The 13755-nt window shown below is 46.7% G+C and overlaps 1 pseudogene; it reads left to right on the top strand.

The window, feature by feature from the left end:
* Positions 1–277: 277 nt before the first annotated feature.
* LOC114596501 (uncharacterized) lies at positions 278–3389 on the top strand (annotated as a pseudogene).
* Positions 3390–13755: the final 10366 nt, after the last annotated feature.

The following is a 13755-nucleotide window of genomic DNA, read 5'->3' as shown; positions in this document are numbered from 1 at the left end:
TGGACTGCAGGAGCAATCCACTCCAGGAGTGGAGTTGAATCAGCCAATCACACGGGACCCATTGTGTAAATAATGTATATATAGCCAGACGTTTTGGGGGAAAGTACTCACTCACTGTTTACCATGAGCTGAAATAAAGAGTATGAAATCAACATTCAACTCTGAGTATATTTCACTGGCAAGGAGGATGGGATCCCACTGAGCTGACTGCCGCACATTGCCCTGCTGCATCGCACTGTGCATCCAGGCTTCAGCTCTGGGACCCAAGGAACCCAGAATGGCAACCAACAACAGCTTCTCACCGTTCAACCCAGCATCAGGAAACTGGGAAGGGCATGCCCCCCGGTTCCAGTTCCTCCTTGAAGCAATGACGAACACCAAGAAGAGGGCAACATTCTTCAGCGTCTGCAGAGAGGAGATGTTCGAGATAGCCCGGGCTCTCCTCACACCCGAAAATGTTGCTACCATCCCTTACAAAACAATCATGGAACGGCTGAAGAGGCACTTTTCTCCACAGCCCGTGGTGGTAGCTTGCCGCAACGCCTTCTACACAAAGCAGCAAGCCCCCAGGGAAACCATAAACGGGTTTGTGACCTCCCTCTGCCAGGTCGCCTGGCTCTGCAACTTCAAAGAGTTGGAGAACATGCTCCGCGACTGCCTCATGGGTAGCCTGAGGGATGAGAAGCTGCAATGACACCTCTATGCCAAGAAGGACCTAACATTCCAGGTCACTCTGGAGGAGGCCCTGGCAACCAAAGCTGCTGATAGGTCTGCACAAGGTTTCCGGCCGAGCCCGCTGTCCCAACTGAGGGTCCACCACGAAGGCCTCACTGACAACTCAGAATACGACAGGGAGGACGTCCACTGAGTGCAGTGGCACACACAACCAGCATGTCCACCACAGCAGCCTTGGCCAGCAGCGGGGAACTGCACAAGCTGTGGGGAGAGCCACTAGCAGAGGACCTGCCATTTCCAGACTGCAGAGTGCCAACAGTGCAGAAAATCGGGACACATCACCCGGGTGTGTCGTGCTCAGCCCGCCCAATGTCAGGCATCAGATGACCAACCCAATAGCCCCAGGTCCCAGGGCCTGACACACCAAGGCAACTCAATGGAGATCACGGACTGCCAGGTATACCAGTTGCCCCATTCCAACACAGAGAAAATTTACGTAGAGGTACAGATAGAGGGGGCCTCATGCCGCATGGAGCTTGACATGAGTTCAACTCTATACATAATCTTGACACGGACCTTAAGGAGGTTGATGATCTCCGGTGGGCTAGGGACAAAGGGGAGAGCTGTTTCCTAGTTCTGCTGGATCTCTCAGCGGCGTTTGATATAGAATCATAGTATCATAGAATCATAGAGTTGGAATAGACCACAAGGGCCATCGAGTCATCAACCATAACAACCTTCTGGACCGTCTTGAGGGGCTGGGAGCTGGGGGCACTGTCATACAGTGGTTCCGCTCCTTCCTCCTGGGCTGTGTTCAGAAAGTGGTGGGGGGGATGAGTGATGAGTGTTCAGACCCCTGGGCTCTCACTTGTGGGGTGCCTCAGGGTTCTGTCCTCTCCCCCATGCTTTTCAACATCTACATGCAGCCGCTGGGAGAGATCATCAGGGGGTTTGGGCTGGGTGTTCATCAGTATGTGGATGATACCCAGCTCTACCTCTCTTTCAAATCAGAACCAGTGAAGGCGGTGACGGTCCTGTGTGAGTGTCTGGAGGCGGTTGGAGGATGGATGGCGGCTAACAGATTGAGATTGAATTGTACTGTTTCTGGGGGACAGGAGGAGGGCAGGCGTGGAGGACTCCCTGGTCCTGAATGGGGTAACTGTGCCCCTGAAGGACCAGGTGCGCAGCCTGGGAGTCATTTTGGACTCACAGCTGTCCATGGAGGCACAGGTTCAATCCGTGTCCAGGGCAGCTGTGTACCAGCTCCATCTGGTACGCAGGCTGAGACCCTATCTGCCTGTGGTGCATGCTCTGGTTATCTCCCGCTTGGACTACTGCAATGCGCTCTACGTGGGACTACCTTTGAAGGTGACCCGGAAACTACAACTAATCCAGAACGCAGCAGCCAGACTGGTGACTGGGAGCGGCCGCCGAGACCATATAACACCGGTCTTGAAAGACCTACATGGGCTCCCAGTACGTTTCCGAGCACAATTCAAAGTGTTGGTGCTGACCTTTAAAGCTCTAAATGGCCTCGGTCCTGTATACCTGAAGGAGCGTCTCCACCCCCATCGTTCTACTGAGGTCCAGCACTGAGGGCCTTCTGGCGGTTCCCTCACTGCGAGAAGCCAAGTTACAGGGAACCAGGCAGAGGGCCTTCTCGGTAGTGGCGCCCTCCCTGTGGAACACCCTCCCACCAGATGTCAAAGAGAACAACAACTACCAGACTTTTAGAAGACATCTGAAGGCAGCCCTGTTTAGGGAAGCTTTTAATGTTTGATGTATCACAGTATTTTAATATTCTTTTGGAAGCCGCCCAGAGTGGCTGGGGAAGCCCAGCCAGATGGGCGGGGTATAAATAATAAATTATTATTATTATTATTATTATTATTATTATTATTATTATTATTATTATTATCAATAATTATTGTTAATAATAATTATTATTATCCCTTATGGTGGCCACAAACTCAGGCCAACCCCATTCACCCTCCAGTGCTTTCAGAAATGGAAGGTCTCCACACTGAGGGTGGGAACCTTCAGGGTACAATATTGAGGGTGGACCTGATCGTGGTTAAGGGCCCCTATGTTAGCTGACTGGGGTTGGAATGGTTAGGGCCACTGGGAATAGCCATCACTGGGGTGAACCAAACCAGCTCCCAAATGGACGCCAAATGCAAAGAGTTTCTGGGGGTTTTCGACCAGGCGTTGGGACAATATACTGGGGCCCCCCGTCACTGTACAGCTAGACCTGGCCATACGACCCATCAGGCTCAAGGCCAGCCGGGTCCCATTCGCCCTGAAACCCTGCATAGATGAGGAATTGGACCGGCTCGTGGAGCAAGGAGTGCTAGAGCCGGTGCCCAACACACCCTGGGAAACCCCAATTGTCATGCACATCAAGCCCAACGGCTCGGTCCACATCTGTGTTGGACTACAAGTGTACCATAAACAAAGCCTTTACGGCCCATGCATACTTGTCACCCCGGTAGGGTCTAAATTTTTTGGCAAGCTGGACTTAGCCCAGGCCTATCAGCAGTTGCCGGTGGATGGGGCCACAGCAGAGGCACAAACGATTGTAACGCACATAGGTGCATTCCGGGTCAAGCGGCTACAATTTGGAGTCAGCGTGGCACCAGGCATATTCCAGAGTCTAATGGACTCTCTCCTTAAAGGGAGTACTGGCGTCACCCCCTTCTTCGATGATTTATTGATCGCCGGGCCCATGCTCGAGGAGTTCGGGGACCACCTCCACACTGTCCTGTCCACCTCCACACTGTTTCCAGATGGCTGGCCTCAAGGTGAAGCAGGAAAAGTGCCTACTAGGAGTGCTCCAGGTGGACTTTCTGGGATTTATGCAGATGGGGTCCACCTGACTGGTGACAAGGTGCGGGCTATTTGCAATGCTCTGGCGCCCAAGGGTAAGGCTGAACTCCAAGCCTTCTTGTGACTATTGAACCTTTACCATGCCTTCCTTCCTCATAAGGCGGCCGTAGCAGCGGTAGTGGAATCCCTTCACAGACTCCTAGACAAGCGGGCCCCATGGGTGTGGGGGCAGCACCAGGAGGCCGCATTCTAGGCAGTCAAGGACTTGTTCAGCTCAAACTCGGTCCTGGCACACTTTGATGAGAGGCTGCCGGTGGTGCTCGCATGCGACGCCTCACCCTTCGGCATCGGCGCCATCCTGGGACACAAACTCCCAGACAGGAGAGAGGTGCCAGTAGCATACTTTTCCCAGATGCTCACCCCGGCCGAGTGGAACTACTCGCAAATTGACAAGGAAGGTCTAGCAATCGTGAAGGGTGTAAAAAAATCCCACGATTTCTTATACAGGAGGCCCTTTACTGTGGTGACTGAACACAAGGCACTGCTCGGCTCTTTGTCCCTGAGAAGCAGACCCCCCATGTCCTCAGGTGGTTGATTTTCCTCACTGGCTACCAATATGCATTGGTCCACCGGCCCAGGGAGGCGATGGGCAAAGTGGATGCCCTCAGCTGGCTGCCACTACCAGAGGCAGGCCCCGACCCAGTGCCCACAGAAGATGTTATGAGCCTAGAGCTGCTTCCTAACCACCCCATCCAGGCACAGGAAATAGTGCACCACTCCATGAGAGATAGGGTCATCTCCTGGGTCCTGGACTGGGTGTGGCGGGGATGGCCCAGTAGCAGCCCTGGGTCAGAACTCGCCGCCTACATGACCCGCAAACATGAACTGTTGGCCCACAAGAGTTGCCTGTTATGGGGAAGCAGGGTGGTTGTTCCCCAGTTCCTCCGCCAAAGGGTCCTCATGGCCATCCAGGGGTAGTGAGAATGAAGGCCCTTGCCAGGAGTTAAGTTCTGGGAGTCCGCCTGAGCACTGCACATGGATTTTGCTGGCCTCTTCCAGGGAAAAACATTCTTCATAGTGGTGGACTCTTACACCAAATGGCTGGAGGTCACCCGGGTACCATCCACTTCTACAGCCATGGCCATCTGGGTACTACGGAGGCTGTTCACATTGCAAGGGGCTCCCCGACACCCTCATCTCGGACAACAGAACCTCATTCACATCAGAGAAGTTCCAGACCTTCACAGTGCAAAATGCCATCTGCCATGTCTGCTCGGCGCCGTTCCACCCCGCCACCAATGGCCAAGCAAAGTGCATGGTGTGGACCACCAAGGACGCCCTCTGCCACATGACACAAGGGCTTCACAGCATTCCTTCTAGCCCAGCACAGCACCCCCAGCACAACGACCAGCCGGAGCCCAGAGGAACTACTCATGGGCCAGCGCTTCGCAATTAGAGTGGACCACCTTCACCCTGACAGAGCTCAGGATGAGGTAGCAATGGGGGAAAGCAGGGCCCCCTGGACCTTCAAGGCCTGGGACCCTGTGTAGACAAAGAATTTTGGGGCAGGCCCGGCACGGGTACCCGCGACAGTCACCAAGGCGACTGGTCCCGTGTCATACGAGATGCTAACGGGGGGGGGGGGCTGTCCTGGCGCCGCCACTGCGATCAGCTACGGTGGCAGTTCCTGGGAGAAAACTGGGAGGAGGGCATGACAGAGGGGTCCCAAGGAGATAGCTGGGTGGTGAGACCTGTAGAGCAGGGGGAGAGGGCAAGAGAGGGCAGAACCAATAAGCACAGAGGTGACCCCCGGGGCCAAGCAGCCACAGGAACCAGAGCCGCAACCGAGTGGGCCGGCTGTGCCAGACCAAACAGCCCTGTCACAGCCAGCAGCCCTGGACTATGAGCCACAGCCAGAACCCCTGACCAAGGAACACCCCAGGTCGCAATGCATACGTAGGGGGCTGGCGTACCTCAAGGACTACGAATGCTAACCTCCTGGGCGCGACTGGAACTTAGAGGAGAGGTTTTATGTACTGAGCTTTGATCCTAAAACAATAGGCCGGTAGGAAGGCACCAACCTGATTGGTCTGCAGAAACAGTCCAATCAGGCTTCAGGAGGGGAGTTGAATCAGCCAATCACACAGGACCCATTGTGTAAATAATGTATATATAGCCAGAGGTTTTGGAGGAAAGCACTCACTCACTGTTTATCATGAGCTGAAATAAAGAGCATGAAATCAACACTCAACTCCAAGTATATTTTAGAGCAGAAGCACCAACTTGTGAGGGAGATATTGTGTGTGTTGAAGACGCACACGCAACATCGCACATGTGACATCGTGATGTCAGGAGGATCCAGTGGGCAGAGCCAAACATGACGGCAGTGCAGCTTCAGTGGCCGACAGCTCCTCCTCTCTGGTGCTCGGCCTCTTCCTGCTGCTGCCACTGCCACTGCCTGGGGGCTGCTTCTCCCCCATCTTTCCCTTACACAGCAGGGGGAGGGGGAGGAGGAAGCAGCCACTGAAGCTGCGCCACACTTGGCCTCCTCAACCCCCTGATTTTTCTGAAAAGAGCTGGGCCCCTCGGCACCTGTGGCTGAGAGTGATGGCATTTAGAGTGCAACTGCATCTGTAGGCTCCCTTTGTCTGCCCCTGAATGAATCCATCATTTATGTAGAATAAGCTTCCTCCTGCCACTGTGCTATGCAGTGCTCTTGGTGCAGAGGATGAAGAGGAAAGAGCAGGAGCGCACAATCCTTCCTCTTCAATGTTCTCACTTATGCCTGGATGGATCTTCTGTACCTTGTTCTCCCTAAACAGAGGGCGGAGTTACACCTTCAGCATTCATCACAGTTTTTTTGTGCAATCAGACGGTACCAGCTTGTTTCTCTACTCTGACAGGGAATCCTAAAATACATTTTAATGTTGCAATGCCAACTTTTAAATATTGGATACTTTGTTGATTGTTTTGCTCCCGCAGTTTAAATAACTGCGTGCTTTTTAAGGCAGGTGCATATGTTGGCATGGATTAATGAGATCTGCTACAGTCTAGCAAGCATCCCTAGGTGACCAGCTTACCTTCCACCACAGGGAGCCAGCTGCCTAATGCCCCCATTCTGTGACGACTTGTCCTTCTTTTCACCTTGTCAATGAGCCAGTCTTGTACATGGTTGGAGAACAGGTAAGCATCTGCCTCTCTGAATGCTGCCAACATCTCTCCATTATGAACTGCCTGGGGTACTTCAACGAAAGGCACACATCTTTCTCCCTATGCACACACAAAGAGCTTTATATATCACCAGCAAATGCAGTGGCTGCCAGCTGGGACAAATGTTAGGTTGGTTTCCAAAGTTTTGCCCAAATCATAACACATATTTTCAAATCATTTAGAAAGCCTCTGTATTGGAAAGATCTCCTTTGATGAGATGATTTATTACACAATATTTAAAAGAAAATTGTCAAAATCAATGGTTCGTTAAAAAGACTTGGCCAGGTTTATCTTGGACAAATATTTAAGGTCACTTCTAATTCCACCTGTGCATTAGGAATATATCAAACAGGTTAATTATATGTTGCCTCACATTTTGATATTAGATCCTGCAAATATACATCACTGCTCAAATTTGGACTGCAAAGCATTTGGTATATTTTGTAAAAGCACACTTGAAACAGCTACTTTTTATCAGAATAGCCACAATTCCAATTAGAGTTTTCCAGCTGATCTTCGCTTCTCCCGACAACATAGACACAGAACATGCAAATTTTCTTATGAGTTTTCTCAAAGGTAATATTGTAATTCAGACCCATAGAATACAAAAAGACAGCAAATCCTCAACGTAGATAAGAACTAAACAATGCTTACATTAATGAATTGTTTTTCTACAAGGGCTAAGGAAGATAGAGAACTTTATTTTAATGAAAGGAAGCTGGAGAGTGAACTGAAGTAAGAGTTACAGAAATAGTTGCATGAAATCCAGTGCTGCCTTGGGTGGAGCTCAGTGCAGATGTCCACTAACGTTACAGAAGGAGAAGTGATTTCTACCTATGGTGCCTTCAGGCCCCTGTCCCAGGCTTCCATAGCACCATCCATCTCCGTTACAATGAATCCCATCCAGAGTAAAATTTGATGGTGAACTGGAACTTGAGACAGTTACAGGTAGGTAGGTAGCCGTGTTGGTCTGCTGTAGTCGAAACAAAATTAAAAAAATTCATTCCAGTAGCACCTTAGAGACCAACTAAGTTTGTTATTGGTATGAACTTTTGTGTGCATGCTGGAAAACTCAGCAGTGGCCAGAGGATTGGTGAAGATCAGTCTACATCCCAATCCCAAAGAAGGGCAGTGCCAAAGAATGCTCCAACTACTGCACAATTGCGCTCATTTCACATGCTAGCAAGGTTATGCTTAAAATTCTACAAGGCAGGCTTAAGCAGTATGTGGACAGAGAACTCCCAGAAGTGCAAGCTGGATTTAGAAGGGGCAGAGGAACCAGAGACCAAATAGCAAACATGTGCTGGATTATGAAGAAAGCTAGAGAATTCCAGAAAAACATCTACTTCTGCTTCATTGACTACACAAAAGCCTTTGACTGTGTCGACCACAGCAAACTATGGCAAGTTCTTAAAGAAATGGGAGAGCCTGATCACCTCATCTGTCTCCTGAGAAATCTCTATGTGGGCCAAGAAGCTACAGTTAGAACTGGATATGGAACAACTGATTGGTTCAAAATTGGGAAAGGAGTACAACAAGGCTGTATATTGTCTCCCTGCTTATTTAACTTATATGCAGAATTCATCATGCGAAAGGCTGGACTGGATGAATCCCAAACTGGAATTAAGATTGCCAGAAGAAATATCATCAATCTCAGGTATGCAGATGACACAACCTTGATGGCAGAAAGTGAGGAGGAATTAAAGAACCTTTTAATGAGGGTGAAAGAGAAGAGTGCAAAATATGGTCTGAAGCTCAACATCAAAAAACGAAGATCATGGCCACTGGGCCCATCACCTCGTGGCAAACAGAAGGGGAAGAAATGGAGGCAGTGAGAGAGTTTACTTTCTTGGGCTCCATGATCGCTGCAGATGGTGACAGCAGCCACGAAATTAAAAGACGCCTGCTTCTTGGGAGAAAAGCAATGACAAACCTAGACAGCATCTTAAAAAGCAGAGACATCACCTTGCCAACAAAGGTCCGTATATAGTTAAAGCTATGGTTTTCCCAGTAGTAATGTATGGAAGTAAGAGCTGGACCATAAAGAAGGCTGATCACCGAAGAATTGATGCTTTTGAATACTGGTGCTGGAGGAGACTCTTGAGAGTCCCATGGACTGCAAGGAGATCAAACTGTTCCATTCTGAAGGAAATCAGCCCTGAGTGCTCACTGGAAGGACAGATCGTGAAGCTGAGCCTCCAATACTTTGGCCACCTCATGAGAAGAGAAGATTCCTGGAAAAGAACCTGATGTTGGGAAAGACGGAGGGCACAAAGAGAAGGGGACGACAGAGGACGAGATGGTTGGATAGTGTTCTTGAAGCTACCAGCATGAGTTTGACCAAACTGCGGGAGGCAGTGGAAGACAGGAGTGCCTGGCGTGCTCTGGTTCACGGGATCACGAAGAGTCGGACACAACTAAATGACTAAACAACAACAAAAGAAATAAGATCAAACAGAATTTGAAAAAATAATAATGGAAAACAAAGAAAACATACACAAGCATAAATCTATCATCCGTTCATTAAATATAATACAAAGCGTGAGCAAGTAAAGTATTACATATTTAAGTGGGCCAGAATATGGCGGGAGGGTGGGGTGGGGAGGATTCCAGTGAATATATGGGAACATTGATGGAAACAGTACATAGGTTTTCTCTAAATTTGACAATCAGAGGAAGCTGTTACAAATTGATGAGCAGATGGTATATGACACCAGTTAAAATATATAAAATAAACAGAAATTATTCACCAATCTGCTGGAAATGTGAGAAGAAAACAGGTGATTTATATCACATGGGGTATAGATATGACGGTGGGGGGTGTCTGCAGAAAAATAAGGTTATCTTGATGATCTTGGCTGTGAGTCCTGAAAGACCTCTTCCCTGCCCCACAGGCCTTTCCCAACCTGGCGTGTGAGCATGTCACCTTACACACTATTGGGGGGGGGGGGGATGAGAAGCACTGAAGCAAAGGGATTTGCAGAATTGAACATGAGCCAAAATCTCATGTGCATAGAGTTTATGCTTCATTTGACTTACTCAGTGAGTCAGTTATTACCCACCATGACAGTTTTGTTTGCCAAGCATGTCGGCCCACTGTGCTTGTGTCTTCCTGTCCTTTTGACATGCATTTGTTCTTCCCTCCACTCTACTCTGCAACCTGCAGAGAGTCATAACCAAATGTTCCACCTCTCAGTTGATGAGAGACAATGAAGCCTATGAACCCAACCTCACCTTATGTTCCATTCTCGCCTTAGAAGCAATAAATGTGTGAGTATCAAAGAGCACGGCTTCCATAACATGAAACTTGCATGCAGCAGTTAATTTTCTCAACACTTTGTAGAGTAACAAGCAAATATATTAAAAGGCCAAGTTCTTCAATGTATTCTAAAGCTTGTCCAAAAAACAACAATACAGACTTCAAATAACCCTAAGGCAGACTCACAAGAATTCTGCAGCCTTAATTTTGATAATTTGACGGAGTCATTCTAATACAGCATCCGTTCCATCTATGTAATGCAGTGATAGTGACATAATCTCACAGGGCATTTGTGGGAATGAATTACAGTGGTACCTCGGGTTAAGTAATTAATTTGTTCTGGAGGTCCGTTCTTAACCTGAAACTGTTCTTAACCTGAAGCACCACTTTAGCTAATGGGGCCTCCTGCTGCCGCCGCACCGCCGGAACACGATTTCTGTTCTGATCCTAGAATCATAGAATCATAGAATCATAGAGTTGGAAGAGACCACAAGGGCCATCGAGTCCAACCCCCTGCCAAGCAGGAAACACCATCAGAGCACTCCTGACATATGGTTGTCAAGCCTCTGCTTAAAGACCTCCAAAGAAGGAGACTCCACCACACTCCTTGGCAGCAAATTCCACTGTCGAACAGCTCTTACTGTCAGGAAGTTCTTCCTAATGGAATCTTCTTTCTTGTAGTTTGGATCCATTGCTCCGTGTCCGCTTCTCTGGAGCAGCAGAAAACAACCTTTCTCCCTCCTCTATATGACATCCTTTTATATATTTGAACATGGCTATCATATCACCCCTTAACCTCCTCTTCTCCAAGCTAAACATGCCCAGCTCCCTTAGCTGTTCCTCATAAGGCATTGTTTCCAGGCCTTTGACCATTTTGGTTGCCCTCCTCTGGACACGTTCCAGTTTGTCAGTGTCCTTCTTGAACTGTGGTGCCCAGAACTGGACACAGTACTCCAGGTAAGGTCTGACCAGAGCAGAATACAGTGGCACTATTACTTCCCTTGATCTAGATGCTATACTCCTATTGATACAGCTCGGAATTGCATTGGCTTTTTTAGCTGCCGCGTCACACTGTTGGCTCATGTCAAGTTTGTGGTCAACCAAGACTCCTAGATCCTTTTCACATGTACTACTCTCAAGCCAGGTGTCCCCCATCTTGTATTTGTGCCTCTCATTTTTTTTTGCCCAAGTGCAATACTTTACATTTCTCCCTGTTAAAGTTCATCTTGTTTTTGCCACAATAATAAACAGAGAGGTTGAGTGGAACATCAAAAAACTAAGACAAAAGAACTTTGAATTTGCAAATAAATCTGGTAAGTGGCTTGCATGGCAAATTAAGAAAAGAAAAGAACAAAGTACAATAAATAGAATTATAATAGAGGGAGAAGAAGTAACTGATCCAAAAGGAATTAGGAAAGAGTTCCTGAACTATTATAGAAACCTTTATAAAAACAAGGAGAGAAATAATCAGAGGAGAATAGAGAGGTTCCTGAAAGATAAAACAGTGCAGAAAATCCCAACGGATAAACAACAACGATTAAATGAATCAATAGAAACAGAGGAGATAGAGGAGGTAATTAAAGATCTGAAGAGAGGGAAGGCTCCGGGACCTGATGGATTCACAGCGAGTTATTATAAAGAGTTGAAATCTGTTTTGTTGAATCCTTTGAAGGAGATTATGAATAACATCCTAAAAAAAGGAGTAATCCCCGAGACCTGGAGAGAGGCTTATATCACCTTTATCCCGAAACAAGATGCAGACCTAACTCAGGTCAAAAATTACAGGCCAATTTCTCTGCTAAATACGGATTATAAGATCTTTGCTGGAATTTTAGCGAGAAGACTGAAGTCCCTACTGGCAGAAATTATCCACAAAGACCAGGCCGGTTTTATCCCCGGCAGACATATGAGAGATAATATAAGATATATAATCAATATGATAGAATTTTTGTCTGCCAGGATAGATAAACAGGTAATAATGATGTTCGTGGACGCAGAAAAAGCGTTTGATAACGTGGTATGGGACTTCATGTTGAAAAACTTGGAACATATGGAAGTGGGCAAAGATTTTTTTAACGGTATAAAAGCAATATATACAGAGCAAAGGGCCAAATTGATCATAAATAACACCGTGACAGAAGAAATTAAGATCCAGAAAGGCACAAGACAGGGATGTCCACTCTCCCCGCTACTATTTATAATGGTTTTAGAAGTCCTTTTAAATTCAATTAGGCAAAATGGGAAAATTAAAGGAGTAACAATTGGACAAAATGCCTATAAGACCAAAGCATTTGCGGACGACTTAGTTATAATGACGGAAGACCCGATAAACACAATAGAAGAAATCCTAAAGGAGATAGATCAATTCGGAGAGATGGCAGGATTCAAATTAAATAAGAGGAAAACAAAGATGATGGTTAAGAATGTTGACCAAAGCGTAATAGAAATGATTCAACACCAATCACAAATAGAAGTAGTGAAGAAAACGAAATACCTCGGGATCTGGCTTACGCCCAAAAATATAGACTTATTCAAAAATAACTATGAGCCGATGTGGAGAGGAATAAAAAAGGATTTAGAAATATGGAGAAGACTAAGATTATCCTTCTGGGGAAGGATTAATACTATTAAAATGAACATTCTACCGAGGGCACTATTCCTATTTCAGACCATCCCAATAATCAAGGGTAACAGAACGTTTAAAGAATGGCAAACAGTACTCTCAAGATTTATATGGCAGGGCAAAAAACCTCGGATAAAATTTAAATTATTGACAGTTAGAAAGGAAAGGGGAGGCTTTGCCCTACCTGATCTTAGGTTGTACTATGAGGCATCATGCCTCTGTTGGATAAAGGATTGGGTTAAATTAATGGACAAAGAACTACTTGATTTGGAGGGTTTCGATAATAGGTGGGGCTGGCATGCCTATTTATGGCACGGTAAGAGGAAAGTGCACAAGGGGTTTGAGAATCATATTTTCAAGGGGCCACTTATTGAAATATGGGAAAGATACAAGAACATACTAGAGCCTAAAAGCCCGCACTGGCTCTCCCCCTTGGAGGTACTGAGTGTTAAGAAAATCAATATGAGATCAGATTGGGCAACATATGGCCAATTGTTAATGAAAGAAGAAGGGAATTGGAAGTTAAAACCATATGAGCAGGTTAAGAAGCATGTATACGATTGGCTCCAATATTTCCAAATTAATGAGATGTTTAGAAAAGAGAATAAAGAAAGAGGGTATATAGAGAAAGGCTCAAAATATCAGACAGAAGTTATAAATAATGAGGTGAAAATAATATCCAAAATGTATAAGATACTTCTGGATTGGAATTTGGGAGATGAAGAAGTTAAATCAGTAATGATTCGATGGGCTATAGACGTGGGTCACAATATACAATTTGAGGACTGGGAGAACTTATGGAAAGAGGGTCTGGACTTTACGGCGTGTATAACGGTGAAAGAGAATGTCATGAAGATGTTCTACAGGTGGTATATGACACCTGCGAAACTATCAAAAATGTACAAAGTAGACAGCAAATGTTGGAAATGCCAAGAGAGAGAGGGCTCCTTCTACCACATGTGGTGGGAGTGTGGAAAAGTGAGAGAATTTTGGGAAAAAATATATACAGAGTTAAAGAAGGTTCTAAAATATACATTTACAAAAAAACCTGAAATCTTCCTGCTAGGGATATTAGGGAATGAAATAAAAAAGAAAGATCATAAATTTGTATACTACGCAGTCACAGCAGCAAGGATAACCTTAGCTAAAGATTGGAAAAAAC

This window comes from Podarcis muralis, chromosome 4, assembly GCF_964188315.1.
Source record: "Podarcis muralis chromosome 4, rPodMur119.hap1.1, whole genome shotgun sequence".
Lineage (NCBI taxonomy): Eukaryota > Metazoa > Chordata > Lepidosauria > Squamata > Lacertidae > Podarcis > Podarcis muralis.
This window is presented reverse-complemented; position numbering and strand designations above follow the sequence as displayed.